Below are 19429 nucleotides of genomic sequence, written 5' to 3' on the forward strand. Positions count from 1 at the left end.
CGGCGGACTGATGCAAAACAATGTGAGATGCCTTGGTCTCCCAGCCAATTTTTGAGAACAGACATCTCAAATTGGGGACCATTATCAAAAACCATAGACATGGGAACCCCAAACCGAGTGATGACATTTTTCCAGATGAACGAGATCACATCCTTTGTCTTGATACCCTTAACTGCTTCTGCCTCCACCCATTTGGTGAAGTAGTCAACTGCAACCAGTATGTACCGCCTGCCGCCTGTTGCAGGCGTATAGGGACCTAGGATATCCATGCCCCACTTAGCGAAGGGTATGAGACTATGGATGGCCGTGAGGTCTGTGGCCGGATGATGAATTAACTTGCCAAATCTTTGGCACTTGTCACATTTTTTAACCATTTCCATGGCATCAACTTCCAATGTAGGCTAGAAGTAACCTTGCCACCTGACTCTTTGAGCAAGCGACCTGCCGCCTACGTGAGAAGCGCAGTACCCTGAATGTAGATCTTCAAAGATCTCTCGTCCTTTTTCTAGGGTAACACATTTCAAGAGGGGCTGAAGATACCCTTTCTTGAAAAGTTCGCTTTTACACATCTCAAAGTTTAACGCCCGTTTTTTTCAGCAGGGCCGCCTGGGATAGATCACTTGGCTAGGTGTCATCTGTTAAATATGCCCTGATTGGGTCCATCCAGGTTGAACTTCTATCCCGAATTCCAATGGGCTCTTCTTCAATGCTTCTCTTTTCCATAACTTCCCAGAAGACGGTCCTTGGAGTGTCAGAAGAGGCCGAAGATGCCAGCTTTGAGAGAGCATCCGCTTGGTTGTTCTCGGACCTGGGTACTTGAGCTAGATTAAACTCTTCAAGTGACCCGGCCGCCTGACGTACCGCTTGCGAATATTTAATCATGGTCGGATGGGTTGCTTCGTATTCGCCGTTGTACTTGCTTACTATCAGCTGTGAGTAAGAGCAGGCGTCTATTTTTCTTGCCCCAGCCGCCTTGCACATGCGGATACTGGCCAATAAAGCTTCATATTCCGCCTCGTTGTTCGAGGCTTGGAAATTAAAACGTAGAGCATACTCGTACATGTCGCCTTCTAGCGACTGACATATGATGCCTGCACCACAACCATTCGAAGTGGAGCTCCCGTCCACATTAATATTCCAGACTTGGTCTGGAATTTGAGAATCAGAGGGCCGAGTGATCTCTACTATAAAGTCAGCAAATTCCTATCCCTTCACGGCTTTTCTTGGCTCGAACGTAATTTCAAGGCTCTGAATTTCTATTGCCCATTTGATCATTCGGCCTGACGACTCCATGGTTGTCAGTGGCCGCTTGATTGGCTGGTCTGTATATACCACGACCGAATGTGCCAAGAAGTAAGGCTTCAATTTTCTAACTTCCATGAAGAGGGCAAGGCCAAATTTTTCCACTAGGGGGTACCTCAACTCGGCATTCTTCAACATGTGACTGATAAAATAGACCGGGAGCTGGCAGCTGTCCCTCTCAGCAAGGAGGACGACACTTAGAGCATGGTCGGACACTGCTAGATACATATAGAGGACTTCTCTTGGCAAAGGGCTGACCAGCCTTGGTAAGGAGTGTAAATGTGCCTTCAGCTTCTGGAAGGCCGCCTCAGCCTCCGGCCCCCACTCAAACATAGCTTTCTTTTTAATTTCCTGAAAGAAGTAAAGGCATTTGTCGCCTGCCCGGCTGAGAAACCTTCCCAGGGCCGCCAGACAACCTGTTAATTTCTGGACCTCTCAGACAGTGCGGGGCGCCTGCATGTCTATGACCGCCTGCACCTTTTCAGGGTTAGCCTCTATACCCCTTTGATTGATAAAAAAATCCGAGGAACTTCCCAGACTCAACTCCAAAAACACACTTCTTGGGATTGAGCATGACTTGGTGCCGCCTGAGTGTGGTGAATGTTTCTCAGAGGTCGGCCAAATGGTCTGTCTTGAGTTTAGACTTCACAATCATATCATCTATGTATGCCTCAACGTTCCTCCCAATTTGGTCAAAGAAGACCGTGTTTATCATTCTCTGGAAGGTAGCTGGGGCGTTCTTCAAACCAAACGGCATGACCGTGTAACAGTATAGGCCTTGATCTGTGACAAAGGCCGTTTTCTCTTGGTCCTTCTTCCAAAGGGGAATCTGATGGAAACCAGAGTAGGAGTCCATGAAACTCATTAAGGCATGGCCGGCTATAGAGTCGACTAGATTGTCGATCTTGGGGAATGGATAACTATCTTTGGGGCACGCCTTATTCAAGTCTATGTAGTCCACACATATGCGCCAGGTACCATTCGGCTTTTTCACAAGTACAACGTTTGCAACCTAGTCAGGAAAATAACACTGCCGAATGAACCCTGCATCAAGTAGTTTTTTATCCTCGGCGGCGGCCGTCTGGCTTCTTTCTTCGCCATGGTTTCGCTTCTTTTGCTTGACCGGCTTCTTTTTTGGATCCACAGCTAACTTATGCACTGCCAAGTCTAGACTTATACATGGCATCTCATGTACTTCAAATGCAAAAATGTCCTTGAATTCCTTCAAGAGTTGGTGAAAATCATCACCAAGTGCAGCAAGAGTAGTTGTCCCAACCTTAACTGTTCAGTCAGGACGTGAGTTGTCCAGGACGACGTCAACATGTTCACCAGCCGGCTGGGGGAGGAACTCGTCTGACCGCTCCTCGGTCAGTGATTGCTATTGCTTTTCTTTTCTTTCGGCCCCCTGTTGGGCGGCCTTTCTTTTCTTGCCGCCTGCTGCTTAGGCAGGCGCATCCTCCTTGATTTGTTCAAGGTTCGTTTTCTATCCACTTGGGCCAGCAGTTTCCACAGTGGGTTTCATATCCGAGAGATAACACTCTCTTGCCATTTTCTGGTCTCCTCTTAGGGAGCCGACTATTCCATCATCCTTCTCGAACTTCAGCAGCATGAGAGATGGAATGATGACAGCTTTGGAATTGTTCAAGGTGGGTCGCCCTAAGATCATGTTATAGGCCGAGAGCTCTTCAACAACTTAGAATCAAACCACCATGTGACGGCCCTCCCCTTTCTCACCCAGACGGATGGATAGATCCACCTGTCCCACTGGGTGTACGACGCTCCCTCCAAACCCTACTAAAGGGTGAGATACCGGATGCATGTAGTCAGGTTTGTACTTGAGCTTTGCCAAGCACTTGTTGCTGATTAGATCAGAGGAACTGCCGGTGTCTATGAGGATCCGGCCAACTCTCTGGTTGGACACTTTGCATTCAATTACAATGGGGTCATCATGCGGCCCCCTAACGCCTCCCAAGTCTTCCTTTGTGATGACAATTTCTGGGAATGAACTCTTAGAGGTCCGTCCTTGGTTGACGAAATTAACATCTAACCGCCTGATGTTGTCTTTGTTGCCCCTGATAGTGGGGCCGCCTCGTGCGAAGCCGCCTGCTATAGTATAGACGACGGCGTCGTCAGTGTCAGAACTGTCAGCCGACCAGTGCTTCTTCTTAGCCGCCTGTTTCTGTTTTGGAGGACCATTCCCCTTGGACTTCTTGATATAGGAATCAAGATCGCCTTTTTCTGCTAGGCGGTCCAGGAAGCGCTTGAGGCTTATACACTCAATGGTTTCGTGACCAATGTCTTCATGAAAGTGGCAGAATTTGCTTTGGTTTCGGTTGCTTACCGAACCATTCATGGCAGCCGGCTTCTCAATTGAGATCCGACCCTTGATTTCATTGAGGATAGCGTGGCTATCCTTGTTGAACTCATACTTGGGAGAGTATGGTTTATATTCTTTCTTCTTTTTCTGGGGCGGCTATTCAAAAGAGTCGGCCGCCCATACTTCTTTTTTTCTTTTTCTCTTCTTTATTTGCCGACTGCTTTTGTCGGCTTTCTCTTTTGTCGGACCTCTTGCTATCCGACTGCTTCCCAGTATTATAAAGGTCAGTTGCCTGAATATAGGCATCCGCCTCCATCATGACCTCTTGGAGGGTGGTCACCATCTTTCTGACAAGGTCAAATTTGAAGTTCAACCCATCCTTAAGTCCTCTGAAAAAATCAGTATAGGCTACCTCATCCGGCGGCCCTTGTATCTGAATCCTCATCAGGTTAAACCGCCTGATGTAGGAACGGAGTCCCTCCTTCTCTCCTTGCTGTATGGTCCCCAAATCAAGGGTCGTCTTCTTAGCAGGAATGTTCATCGCAAAATTGGAGGTAAACAAGTAGGCGAGGGTCTTGAAATTGTTTACGCAACCAGTCGGCAAGTTGCCGAACCATTGTTGAGCAATGCCCTTTAATGTGGCTGGGAAGCACTTACACCATATGGGGTCATCCAACCCTTGAAGGTACATAAGGTTGGTGTACGCCATCAAATGATCTTCTGGATTTGTAGTGCCATCATAGGCTCCTACCAACACATTCTTCACTTTGGCCGGCTGGGCGGCCTCAATTATTTCCTTGGAGAAGGCGGACAGCTGTTCTCCAAGTCTAAGCAACCTAAGTTGCCAGTCTAAAGGCTGGACGTTTCTTGCCGCTTGTCCTCCAAACAGAGTAGACTGCATGAAATATTGAGGTTGTGGCACGTATGGCTGGGGTGGCACCTGTGGTGCCACCTGGTTTTTCTGGGAGCCGGACCGGTAGGAGGTACCTCCTGTCTGGCTATCATAATTTGAGTTCGAATACCTCAAGGAGGTATTGTGTAAACTGTCTTGAAAAATCAGACGTTGAGGCCGACTCTGACAGTCGATTACTCTTCTTCTGCTCTAACAACATTCGAGCATCAGAGTATGTTCTCTTTGACCCATCCGGCTGAACATGGCGGATGGGCTTCCTTTTCCCCGGAGAAGGGAAGCGGTACTTAGTTAGATTGATCACTGGCGGCTCCCACTCCCTAGACTTAGAGTAAGGGGTTGTCTCCCGATCCTTTACAGGCTTCTTCCTCCTGGATTGAGAGGGTCTTCTGGGCGACTGTTCCTTTGGTGGAACTATAGTCCTTTTGTTGATTAGATCCTGGATCTCCCCCTTGAAACTATTCATGAAGGTCATGAGTTCGTTTCTAGTGATGGGGGCAGACCCCTGGGCAGCCTGCTGATGATCAAGCGGCTGGCCGGCTGATTTGCCAGATCCAGTTAGGCAGTCCTCCCGTTCCTTCCTTTCGAAGGGACGGGTGCGTGGAGCTCTTAAGGTCCCGTCATAGGCCGTATGAGTCTCGACTTCAATTTCATTGTCAATATCCTGGTCCGTCTGAACCAGGGGGTCATCTAGAGGACACTTCTCGCTTTAATTCGGTACAGACTGTGATGCCATCTCGAAAGTACTCTCCGCACAGACGGTGCCAAAATGTTTCGAGGTTTTCTGATGTCCTGCGCGAGAGTTGCATTTCCGAGACTAGTATCCTTGCACCCGTACCTGCAAAACAACGGAGACTCCGGGTGGTGGGAGCTCCGCATCCGACGATCAAGTTAGTACTTGTTTGAGGAGTAAATAAGTCCGGAAAAGTAAAGGTGGGAGATCTGGTTCCTCAAAGGGAGGAGTGATCAGTGTGTTTTGGCTTTTCTAGGTGAGAGTAATTATTGCTTAACCCCCTTTAATGAGCATTAATGAAGGTATTTATAGTCTTGGGAAGCGAGTTCAATCCTAGGTTTAGGTCAACCTAGAGCTGATAGGGCTTTTCCCGGGAACTGGGCCTTTGTGGCCATTTTCCTAGGTGGCAAACAGCAGGCCACTTGGCGTGGCATGATTGGTCCATGGTGGACAAATGGTTGTATGCCACGTGGAAGGCCCTTAGAGGTCCTATTGATTGGGCGGGGAAAACCCCCTAATCACAACTCATCCAAATTGTCAAACACCTGTCCTGACAATTGGCTTTGGAGAGAAAGAGGCAATCCCCTCTCAAACCTTCTAGTTTTCTACCTATCAGTAACTATGGTATCTTCAGCAAACCTAGACAACTCGATAAACTTAGTGTAATACTCAGTCACTGACGTACTCCCCATCTTAAGTTCCAAGAACTCATTAGCTTTCTGCTTCTACAAGAATTTAGGGTAGAACTTATCCCTCACTTGCTCCTTGAACACATTCCATCCAAAATTAGGTAATTCTCTCACAGCTTGTTCATTCTACTGCCACCACAGATCTGCTTCACCCCTTAAATAATAAGTTGCACTACTCGCTTTGGACTCATTAGGACATGCTACTGCCATAAACAACTTGTCAAATTGTCTCAGCCAGTTTTCAAGGATAGTTGGGTCAGGTTCTCCCTGGTAAGTAGGAGGTTTGCTTTGGGCTATCTTCTTAAACAACTCCCTAGAAGGGTCAGGATTGTTATTGTTATTCCTCTCAGCTAACTGCTGATCTACAACAGCTAATTGCCTTACTACCTCATTCAAATCATTGTTATTGTTGTTTCCCCCTGCCATTCTAGTCCTCTTGATTCAAGAGATGAATACTATTAGGTTGGTCACAACTCTCTTGTAACTAAACAACAACTAAGCTACTTTAGTTCAAGCATACAAGCAATCATTTTTAATTATAGTAGAAGCAACTACTCATTTCTCCTACTAATAATTCAACATATTGTTTTGGTTGTCATGCTACCATTTCACTTAGGTTAATACATCACAAAAAGAAAATAATGTTTTTGAGTCATTTCCCTTGATAACATTTACAGAAAATAAAGGTAATAAATGACGTTTGATAAGGTTGTTGAAATGGAAATAATATAAAGAATAATAATACTTTATTGAAACAATGAACAGAAATGTTTGGAATATCCCAAATGTAGCTTTGCTACTTATTACTCACGCATTACATTATTAGACTGTAACTATGAATGAAGAATGAAATAAATTCTCAAAACACTAAATAAAGTTATTCTAAAATCTTAAAATGTTGAAATTGTTAATCTTGTCTTTTATCTCCTTGTACTTCTTTGGATTATACTCAGGATCACTCCCATTATCACCATCATTGCCACCATCATCATCATTATCATCAACCTCATCTTCCTAACTCATCAGATTCTAAGTTAATGATTACTGGAGGGCTAGGAGGATTTGGATTAGGAATGATTTCACATGAAGAATCTCCAGATTCATTATCTTGCTCCATTGGCTCACCCTGACTCTCATAAGTTTGCTTAGGTTCTGACTTAGACATGGAATCATCGTTTTCTGAAAAATAATAAGGTGCATTTTGTTGTGGAGCTGGATCACCGAAGTTATGGTAAGGAGGAGGATAAGAAGCATATTGAGGGTTAAGGTAAATAAATTCTTTGTGAGCAATGTAACGGTATAAATATCTCCAATCTGCTCCCCACTGACCATTAGAGTCCTTATACTTAGTATAGTTAACTACACCATTAAGCAAATGAAAATCACAAAAGCGACTCTTAATAGCTTCATAGGGAGGATAGTTAGGCAAATAATGAACAATTTTGGCAGAGACATAGTCAGGTTGGTCAAGATGACGCTCTTCAAACACATCAGATCTATAAGTACAATAAAAGCAAATCCTGCGAATATAATCTCACACATGGTCATAGTCCTTCTTTACTAAAGTACCCGTGGTAGTGAATCTACTAGGTAAATGAAACATCCTGTAAGGTATTTCGGGTTATGACTCAATGAGAGAAATTTTCTTTTCAATCAATATGCAGTTCCTTGCAAAAATTTAAGTTTGGTGTTCAATCATACAATTTAGGATATTACAGATAAACATGCTTTCACATAGATACATATTATCATGTAACATGCTTGAACACCTTGCATGAATAAAATATGCACATAGGAAGACGTACAATTCTAACCTATATGACCTTATTTTCCTACCCAATCTCAGCACACACATAATTACATACCTTAATTCCTTCGCATACCTGCACACATAATTTTATTTTATTTTTATAAAATGAACTTTATTTTTCGAAAATAATTGTCCAAAAATAATAAAAAAATTCGGACCCCTTTATTAAAAAAAAAAAATATTTCGACCCTTATTATTAAAAAGAAAAATTCGGACCATTTAATACAAAAAGGAAAAAAATTGGCCTTCTAAAACAAATCGAACCTCTTACAAATATTTTAAACTTAATTAAATAAGCACTTGGCCAAGCTTTAAAACATAGGTACCTAAAAAAAAACGTTTTTGGCTTTAGTGGTAATTAAAATCCAACCTAAGCTCCGAGATACCACTTTGTAATACTCTGGAAATTTCCTTCCTTTAAACTACTCTTTTTACTCTAACTAAAACCCTTTTTAGGAAATAACCAAAATATTACCGTCACCGTGATAACGGCTAAGGCTAACTTTCAAAGTCTCACAGCGGAAGTCTAAAAATAAAAACCAAATTTATAAAATAAAACTTGAGTTCTTAACCTAAAAACAGATGTCGAATAAAACATCCACAAGTTGGAACCAATTCAAACATGGCCCTTCTTAAAAACCAATTAAAAATAAACACAATACTGTTAGTCCATAAACTAACCAATATTTCAAAAAATTTATAACTAAGAGCCATGACAAGTAACTCTCTGCATTCTATCCCATCATGCTCTTCACGCTTCAAGTACCTATTACTTCCTCTTTATTCTACTCTCTACTCACCATATAAATGTGTCATAGTAGAGCCAATCCAAAGGAAAGCCAAACACAAACACAAAAGTATGAATCAGCATAGTTGAGTACATATGCACCACACTAGCATGAACATCCTAGTATCAAGATAAAAGTAATAATTAAAACATGTTCGCCACACAATCACAAGTCAATAAAAGTAATAACGGCAACATAAACTTATGTCCACTACTACAAAATTGATCAAAGAGACCATATCAAAATGGTCAAAGAGACTACCCTAGGGGTGGTCTCTAGCTCACAAGTCTCTTTAGCCTAAGAAACCACTTCATCGAAAGTGTTCTCTTGTTTTATAAAGAGATACCACTTATTTAGAATAGATGGTCTTAGTTTTTGAAAAAACTGAGACCACCTATTTCAAATATATGGTCTCTTTCTTTCTATTTTTTTTTAAAAATTATTCGTATATATATATATATATATATATATATATATATATATATATATATAATATTATAATATCAAATAAACAAAAAATACGTATAATTCCTCTAATACAAGTAGTTTATACTTACAAGAAATTTATACAAAACACATACGAAATACATACTCACAAATATTACAAAATTTACAATCAATATTCTTATAAAAAATTATACAAAACCCACCTAAACCTACACAACTCCATCACCTAATCCTACACCACGCCACTGCCACCACAGTAAGCCCCCACCTTACACTACCACAACCAGTCACCACCATCGCAAGCCCTTATTCATCTTAATATCTTCTTCATCTACTGCTTGTTTTTTTATTGCTAATTAACCACTAATATTAAAAGACAACCTAATAATTAGCAGAGATCAAGGACTGACACTTGATTAGGCTTCCACCTCAATATACTTAACAATAGCAGGAGGAGTTGAGATCACCCAGAAATAACCATAGGGATCCTTGAGCTTGCTCATGCTCCAAGCAACTTCATCTTTTGTCACTTCGCCTTCAGCCACTACACAAGCTGCTACTGCCTTCCACTACCGAAAAACATTAAAATCGAAGTAACTTCAAATTAAAAATCAAACTAAAAATGAAATTAAAAATCGAAAAATACACTAAAAATCAAACAAATACCTTAAAAATCGACAATGGCTTCGAATTTCATCTCAAATATGACTAAAAAGGCCAAATTTGAACATGAAAACTCTAGATCTAGAGTTTTCATGGTCGAATTTGGCCTGTAAAACCTTTAAATTGTTTAAAAAAAACAAAAATAAATGTTGATGTTGGCATTCTTGATGGCGGTGTTGTTGACGTTGGTTGTTGTTGATGGCGACGAGCGGTGGCGGTGTGAGAAAGAAGGGAAAGAAGAGGAGATAAGAAAGAGGGGAAAGAAGAGGAGATCTAAAAGATAGAGGGGAAGGAAGAGGAGATCTAGAAGATAGAGGGGAAGGAAGAGCAGGGAAGAGATAAGAGGAAAGAAAAGTGGCAGAAGGAGAAAAGGGGGTTAGGGTTAGGAAAATGATGGATTTTTTTTTTTAAAAAAAAAGAGAGACCATTTATTTAAGAGAAGTGGTCTCTCATTTTTTTTAATTAAATATTTAAAAAAACGAGAGACCATTTATTTTAGAAAAGTGGTCTCTCCTTTTTTTAATTAAATAAATAAAAAAAAAGAGACCATTTATTTTAGAAAAGTGGTCTCTCCTCTTTTTATTAAATAAAGAAATAAAAAAAAAGAGACCATTTATTATTAAAAAAGTGGTCTCTCCTTCATTTTCATCTCCCTAAGATTTTACCTAAGAGACCATTTATTTAAAAATATTAGGTCTCTTGAAACAAAGAGACCATTTATTTAATTAATGGGTCTCTCTTGTAAGGTCTCTTTGAGAATTTTTGTAGTAGTGGTCCATGTATATTGTGCGGAAATTTAAGGTAAATTTTCATAATCACAAATGATTAGGGTATCCAAATCATTGTGAGCCAGTTGGAGTAAAATCTAAACAAAGCATCATTAGGAAATCTACTAAAGTAAATGTTGAGAACATTGCTGCCTTAGAGGCAATAATAAGAAAGTTGTTAAATGGATAGTTTATTGTTGAACTTTGATGATTGTAGGTTGTCAAGTTGAAGATCTCAAATCATGAAAAATGAGTGGGAGCCATCACTGGGACAATAAATCCTAAATCACATATAATCCATAACACACTTGAATTTATCATCTTATTATGAAAGTGTTCGATAATGAAGATGCTAAGATTTGCAAAGTAATCTTAACTAAACCTATGCAATAAGTGAACCACAACATTCACAATTGCGTGAAAGAAATCAAGCATATTAGATATGGGTGTGATTACTCTTAAAACATTTGGGAAAACCATTTATCATAAGATGAAACGTTTGATAGTTTCATAGTGGAATTAAATTTTACTAATTATTTCACAAACTATTTAACTGTGGTTTAGAATTAAATAATGAGTGAACATTGAATGTCATATCGAACTTTATCCCTAATCAAGGTCATTTGAAAGCTAGATAACTAATGACCACGTGATATTAGTGTGTAGTATGATTTATAGCACTGTTTCTTGTGCTACAAGGACAAGAATGTCATAAATTATTTGCACAGGTATTGGTTTGGAACTATACTGGATTGACGTATGAGAATTCTTTAAGAGATTTAACAATCGTCATAAGTATATTACTGATTATGGCTATCGGAACCTCTTTCCTCAACCATGAGTATTGTAAGTTCTCTTGTTTGAGTACTAGTCCGCTTTGATGTTGTCAAACGTCTGCCGTACAAGGGGATTATAAAGGCAACACTCGGGCGGCTAGGGCCTCTTGGTGAGGGAAGTTAACAATGCAAGACTGGGAATGTCCCCCTATTAACAATAGGGAATATTTCTTTGTTGTTTACAAGGCCTCTCGAAAAGCGAGACTGTGAAAATCCATGGTCGTGCTCAGATGGATTTTAGAAATCATCTTCTTATTGACAGTTGAACTTGGAAATTGAGAAACACTTCTGGACGTAATAAGGATGAAAAAAAATCATACCTTATAGTTCACGAAGAGACATTAAGTGACATAGGAAACAGGTTATACACAAACAACACACTTGTTCGGAAGGATAAGTGGGAGATTGAAAGAAATGGTGTCCTTCAAACAAGTGTATTATCTGATAGAGGGTTCGGAACTAATTAGGAAAGCTAATTATTCAGTGAGATCAAGTAATCAAAATTCCTAGCTAGAGGCCGCTTCTAATCAATAATATTAATGTATAATTAATATTACAGCTTAATCTTGACTAAATCCTTCAGGTCACACCCAATCGTGTAACCGAACCGAAGCGACGAATTAATCGAAAGGATTAAATGAGTCGATAGAGATTTTACGAACTAAGACGTCGGATTTCCGTACTTAGAGCGTCGAAGCCGAGGGTCGAAAGTCGAGTCATATTTAAAAATCGACTAGACGGAAAAATTAGTCAAACAACAAGTCAACGTGCACGAAAGTCCTATCCTCGCAATGGCCTAGACATAAGAGGGCTAGGTAGGCTAACATGGCTAGCCAAGGTTCATGCCGCAAGGGCCAGCACTGGTAGGAAGCCGAGCTTGGTGCATGCACGCACAAGCTAAGATTGCTGGCCGAATGCATGGCGCTAACACTAGGCCACCAGCAGCCATGCAAGGCACAGCGTGCTAGGCAGCCTATTGTTGTCGCAAGCTCGCACCCGCATTGAAATTAATTCTTTCTTTTGGCATTTTACCAACTATCCCACATTAAAAGATAATGGCAAATCTTGGGGACATTTCCCTATAAATACCCGTCATTGGGTATTGGGAATTTCACTTGAGTTAGTGAACTCTAAGGAATCTCCAACAGTGAGAAAACATTTGTTCGTAAACTCTAAGTTATTTTTGGTCTAGCCCCGTCTAAGCTACGGGGTAGGGACCAGTTACAGTTTGGTAGCGAGGGTGTGAGCCGTCAGAGGTTCTTGCACTTAGGGAACTTGAAGCTTTCAAGTCCGAGCTCATCGGTTAAGCGAAGCATGCTTCTAGGGTGAGTATTCTTTCTTTCTCTTCTCTCTCTTCTCTTATGTTTGATTTTATTTGCATGCTTTTATTTATGTTGTAATTATTATGCATGCAATCCGGTTATCGTGTGTTATTTCCACGCGGTGTCGGACACCGCAAAACCCAACACCAAACACACATCCTTAATACTTTTCCCAAACAAACACCATACCTCCTTCACGAGCCTTGAATACTCCAAGCCAAGCTCGAAGTTGCCTTAGACTTCGACATGAAAGGTTGATAGTTCTGAGGGTTTGGTCCCAAAACTATATTTCAATTCTTATTTGGTTTATTTGTTTTAATCTTTCTTGAAGTTACTAACGTGGGTATTGTTTTGATCGAAAGAGATACGAGGCATCAAAGTGAGTAGATCTACTATCCTTATTCCTCGATTTTGATATAGAAATCATGGTTAGAATATTATTCTTTTGACTCCTAGTATCATGTTAGGATGTTTACTTTTAATTCCTAGTATCATGTTTAGGGTGTTAACTAATATTTTAAATATCATGCTTTCTAGTATCATGTTTAGGTTAAAGCTTTGATCTTGATCATTAGTGACATGCTAGGGTTAGTTATTAATCCGTTTTGTATCATGCCTAGGATCTTGCTAATCATGTTTTGATGACATTATGATGTTTTGATTATAAAGTTTTTTATGGTGGTGATTATTGTGTCCATTATACATTTCTTGATTATTCATAATTAATTGTTATTGCTTGATCACGCCCCTTCTTGTAGGTTTAAAGGGAATTTGTAATTTAAATCACGCCTGATAAGATAATTAATAATTTGATTTAGGCTAATATGATTTTAATTCAAGTGATCGCCAATAATAGGTTTATTTGTGCATTAATGATCAACTAACATAGATTAAAAAAGTTTAGGGCTAACTTGATGTATGTATGTTGATCGAAAAGCGAACATGAATATCACAAGAATTAAGTAGAGGCCAATTTAGGGTGGGTTAAATCTCTTTTAAGTTGGATTCGTACCATCATCCCCGAATATCCAGTCTTGGTTCCGAACCACTATGGAGTAAGCGATCTCCGTGATCGTGATTGGGGTGTAACCTTCACACCCGTGAACGATTTACAGGTTCCTAAAACTTGTTTGCGACTCTTTTATCTCTAGATTATTGACGCCACCATGCTTAAATGCATAATCACAGTGGTGCTCTAAGTTGGGTTTGAAAAATTCCCTACAGTTTTTTGGCGACTCCACTACAGAGGATTTCTAATTTTAATTCCTAAAATTTATTTTGGCAATTGATTTAGAATGAGTGGATGAGACTTAAAAGATTCTAGATATTCATGTGCGTAATTTTGATTAACAATGTGGCATAAGCATAAAAAGGTCCGCATGGGAAAGACCATCCGTAATGCATAGAAAACATAGGATTTTTACACGTAGGAAAAGCAGGAAATATCTTTTAAGCCTAGAATCGAAAAGATACTACAAAAATCGGAAAAAACGTAGAACATAGAAAACTACCGCAGTGCATTGGAACTGTCGCGAGACGGTAGAGTTTGTTGCCAAACGATAACTTTATCACGGTGCGATAGAGTTGTCGCTGCGCGACAAGCTCTATTTTATCGCGCTAAGTTCTCGCGACATTGCGCCAGGAGTCTATCTTCTTGTTTTGATCGACTCTAGTACTGTCTCGACGATTCTACTTCCTGATTGAGTTTTTCCGACTTTTCTTAACCCATATGTGTTCTACATATGGTCTTAGCCCCTGGTAATTCACGCTCCATCCACCCTAATAAACGCTCCGTGCAACAATGGGTGCTTCCGAGTTTGTGAATTCACCAAACCATGGAAGCAAGCTAAGTCTAACTTGTGGGGTCCCATCCATCAGGCCAACCCTTCCAAAGGTATGGCTTCGCACGATGCATTTGGACTCATAACCATGGACCCTCTTTGGACACCATAATCCTTGACCTTTAGAGAACTAGAGCCATGGTTAGGTTGCAAACTCATTGCATCATGTTGTGCATTCCTTACTTGTGCATACTTTACTTGTGATTAAACTAACCTGTTGTGTTGACTTGTTTTTGCAAATAAAGTCTTAATCAACTAACCGAGGACTAAAAAGGACTTTGTTTAATTAATTGGTTAATTAATTTGAAGTAACAAAGTCTAAATATACTTGACTTAGCAAGACCATAGGCTTATACCTTCGAAAGGATTACCGAAAACAAATTAAAAATTGATGTTCCGTTGTTTTAGTGCGAAAATTTAGTTTGTGCCGCAGAATGCCCGGTTTATTGCGCCGCGGCAAGACCAGCTTTCCGCGACAGTTCCATCGCCACCCGATGGTTCGATCTTTCCTTTCCGAGTCTTCATGTCAAGTCTATTTAATGTACATATAAGATCTTAACTTAGTCTTTGCTTGAGTCTAATCACATATATAGTCCCATGGTCATCACACGAGTCTTGAACATGTCACTTTCACTCACAAGTCAATGCACACACTTTGTTTTTTCACCATGACCATGTCTAGAGTCTTGAGTGTGTTTTTCCGTCAAATTTTTTAGGGGGGTAAATCGGATATTATCCTCCCAACATAAACCATGTTGCTTAAAAAACTTAATTTGATCCCCATACTTTAATTCCCAAAATATGCACCCATTTTATGCTTTTCCAACCATATAAAAATACGAGTCAATTCGAGTCAAGTCATTAAAAGAGTCAATGGTTTAATTTTACATTACTTGGTCAAGGAGAGAAGGGCGTTTAATCAAGGACAACACTTTCTTTCAAGTACTACTCTTTGATAAACCGATTCGACAGAGAAGATAGTTCGTAATTATGGCCAGTCAAGAAGATTTCGAGAAACTTCGAGAAACTGTGAATGGGCTTGATGAAATGCTCAAGGGACTCACCACTCGAGTTGAAGATCCTAACAAGCAAGTACCCATTGAAACCATCAAGCGCATGAAGGATAGCTTGAATCAAATCTCCAATGACTACAAGTACTTTGGAATAAGCTCTAAGGGAGTCTCGGTGGATAAGGAACTTCTTCCGCAGAAGTTCTCTGCCAATGACATTCCTAAAATCAACCCTTACTTCCACATGAGGGCCTTTGAGACAATCATGGAGATCAAGGGGATTGACAAGAAAGTTTTCCTCTCACTTTTCACGCTTTCTCTTGAACCAGTATGCCAACAATAATTCTTTTCCATAGGCACTGAGAAGATCGCTACTTGGGATTTTATTACACATGCTTCATTGATAGATACAAATATAATATTCAAGTACAAACTGATCATAGGGAACTTGAAATTCTTAAACAAAAAGAGAATGAAGGTTTCACTGCTTTTAACAATATTCTGTTAGGATGATTGAAGTTCCAAGTGAAAAGGAATCTGTAAGGACGTTCATTAAGAACCTCCAAGAGAAATACCAAAATCATTTGAAATATCAATGTAATTTAAACACTTTTAAAGCTGTCTATAACATAGGCATTGAAATTGAGGACAATCTTGCAAAACAGAAAGCTGCTAACAATAGTAATAACAGTGGCTGGAAAGGAAAGAAGAACGACAATCCTTCTTCTTCCAAAATCACCCACTCTAGTAACAATCTTATTACCTTTAATCTAAATGATGTCCTAGCCACGAATAATTAAGGGAAAAGAAAGTAATTTAGAAGAGAGTTCACCCCTATTGGGATGAGCTATGATACCGTCTTTAATCGACTTCATGCCAAGGGACTTATTACTCCTATTGGACCCATTCAGGATCTTGCACCTGAAATGAGGCTGCCCAGTTGGAATCCAAATGCACACTGCATATATCATCAAGGTAGGGGCCACTCTATTGAAATTTGTTGGAAGTTAAAGGAAGCTATCCAATAATTGATTGATTATAACAAACTTCCAGTGCCTCCTGTTAGTAAGAAGCCAAGCATCAACAATTCTCCACTTTCCGATTCTTTGGCTATTTCTGACAAACAGGATCCAATAGATCCATCAGTCCTTATTAAGCCAGTTGAAGATCCTCCCATGGAAGAAATGCATTCCATTGAAGAAGAAGAGGAGATTTTATTCGATGCTATGACTGATTTTAAAGAAGAGACTACCAATGAAGGCATTGCTAGTCCTTCCCAAAATCCTATCAATGCAGATATAAATAGCCTTCTTGATGCTCTTCAAGAATTAAATCTTGAACTTCAAGTTCTTTACAGGAAATTAAATAAGATAGAATACAAACCTGTCCCCAAAGGAAAGTGTGACCCCTCCTCTTCCTCTCACAAACCAAACACCGTTGGAAGAAAGCCGTTTATCTTCAACATTGTTGAACCACAAAGGAACAAGAGGGCTTACACACCCATAGGCACTACTTATGAAAGAGCTTTTGACATGCTCCTAGAAAGAGGTATGGTCAAGCCTCTTGAGCCAAATCCATTTGAGTCCCTTAAAAGAATGGACAAATTCTACTGCAAGTATCATCAATCTGGAGGGCACGCAACTGAAAATTGTTTCAGGTTTAAGGAGTACTTCCAAGGACTCATAGATAATGGTAAACTTTTCATCAACATTCCAATATTAGATAGCATAAAATTAGGGACAATGATGCCAATGTCTATGGAATCTGGGACGGTGATGATGACGATGTATACCTTAAAGATATGGTAGAATCACCACTTACTGCACTTAACCCTATTGAAGACAATGATGACATTTGGGATGAGGACTCCCCAATCACTATGCTTACAAGGTCTAGGAGTGTGCAACCACCAGTCACAACTATACCCCTACCTACAACTCAACAAGTTCCAACACCCATTATAGAAGACAATGACATTGTCAACCAACTCAAAAAGACTAAGGTTGAGATGAATGTTTGGAAACTCCTAGCTTCATCTCATGAACATAGAGTTGCGGTGATGGATGCTCTAGCAAAAGTAGGGATAGATTCCAAGACTACTCTAGAAGGGTTGTCCAACTTCCTCACAAGTGACTACCCTAGTCCTAACAATTTGATCACTTTTTTCGACAAAGACTTACCACTGGAAGGTGATAGACACAACAAAGCCTTGAACCTCACCGTGGTGTGCAAGAGAATGAACGTACCAATGACCCTTGTAGATAATGGTTTGGCAATTAATGTATGCCCACTTCGCACTGCAAGGATGTTCGGAATAACGGATGAAGACTTAACTCCATCCACACAGGGCATAAGGGCATATGACAACACTCGTCGCCAAACCCTTGGAACCATTACTATGAATGTCACCGCAGGAGTCATTGAACATAGCACTATTTTTCAAGTAGTAGACATCAAGGCTTCATTTAACCTGTCGTTAGGACGCCCTTGGCTTCATGACCTTAAGGTCGTCCCTTCATCCCTCCATTAATACGTAAAGGCTATAATTGGATGAATTCCTATCACAATCGATGCTTCCCTCATGAGAAGCAAAGCTTCATTCAATCTGTTGTACTGTTGGGACGCCCTTGGCTTCATGAACTTAAGGTCGTCCCTTCATCCCTCCATTAACAACTAAAGGCTATAGTTGGAGGAATTCCTATCACAATCGATGCTTCCCCCATGAGAATCAAAGCGATTGACAAACCAATCATTCATGTGGAGCACAATGACAATGACGAAGATTTGTGGGGCTTTAATGCCGAAGAGGTCTCTTTTATCAAAGAAGATGAAAAGACCCCTCTAGACTATAACCCCCACTCGAATCTCGTGGTTTATGTTGTCCTTAAAAGACAAGGGCACTTTCCTAGAATGACCTTAGGAAAGATGAAACGAATAGCTAAACAGATGGGACTACCTGGCCTCCCAAAAATGGATACTTTTGGACTTGGCTTCGAACTAACTCCAGAGGACCTTAAGCGAGCCTGGGAAAAGTCCAATGCACAAAGAAAAGCTCGTACCCAGAAAGACGTAATGCGGCTGGAATCATACCCTCTCACTTTAAATGGACAGTTTATAAAAGAGGGATAAGACTACCCATGCTACGAATTCCTAAAACCGCTTGTCAAGAATGGGATATGCCAGCCTGGGTTCAAAATTTTCCTAGATTGCAACTTTCTAAACGAGATCCCTACTCCTGTTTATAAGGAACGAGCATCCCCATGCTTTCTTTTAACGTCATGGGTCTCCTCTTTGGGTACGAGAAAAATGAGCCTAAGCGTGTCGACGACAACTCCGTGCTTATATAAACTGTGCTACAAAGTGAAAACTTTGACTCTTCCAAGATCATCACTCCAGCGGAAGGACTACTCAAGGAATGGCGCAAGACCGTGAAGGTGACTACACCAAGTGGAAGGAAGATATCCATAACCACGGGAGAAGGACCTATGTTGATGAGTATGAGTCTGATTTAGAGTCTGAATTTGAGTCTTCTGTTGTCGAGTCTTCTTAGTCTCTTGTAGTTGCACCCCCTACTATTGAACCTAGCTTAACACTTACCCCTAGAATAGTTAGTAGCCAGGTCCCAGCAGACCTTTCTCTTTTCGATGTAATGATTCAAGAGTTTAATAATATGAATTCTTCTGCTTACTCTTTGTATTATTCCCTCACCCAAGATGACGAGCATTGCTTTGCTAATGATGAAAAAGACAAAGATTTAATTAAGGCAATGGAAGCACTTGAGAATAAAACAACAGTAATTGAAGAAACTGAAACTGTTAATATCTCAAAAGATCCCACCATTAAAAGAGAAGTTAAAATTGGCTTAACTCTAAATCAAGAAGAAAGAACTAACTTAATAAATCTACTTGTAGAATTCATTGTTGTCTTTGCTTGGTAAGATGAAGATATGCCAGGTATAAACAGAGAAATCGCTCAACATACTATACCACTAATC

Source organism: Chenopodium quinoa, unplaced genomic scaffold, assembly GCF_001683475.1.
Source record: "Chenopodium quinoa cultivar QQ74 unplaced genomic scaffold, ASM168347v1, whole genome shotgun sequence".
Lineage (NCBI taxonomy): Eukaryota > Viridiplantae > Streptophyta > Magnoliopsida > Caryophyllales > Amaranthaceae > Chenopodium > Chenopodium quinoa.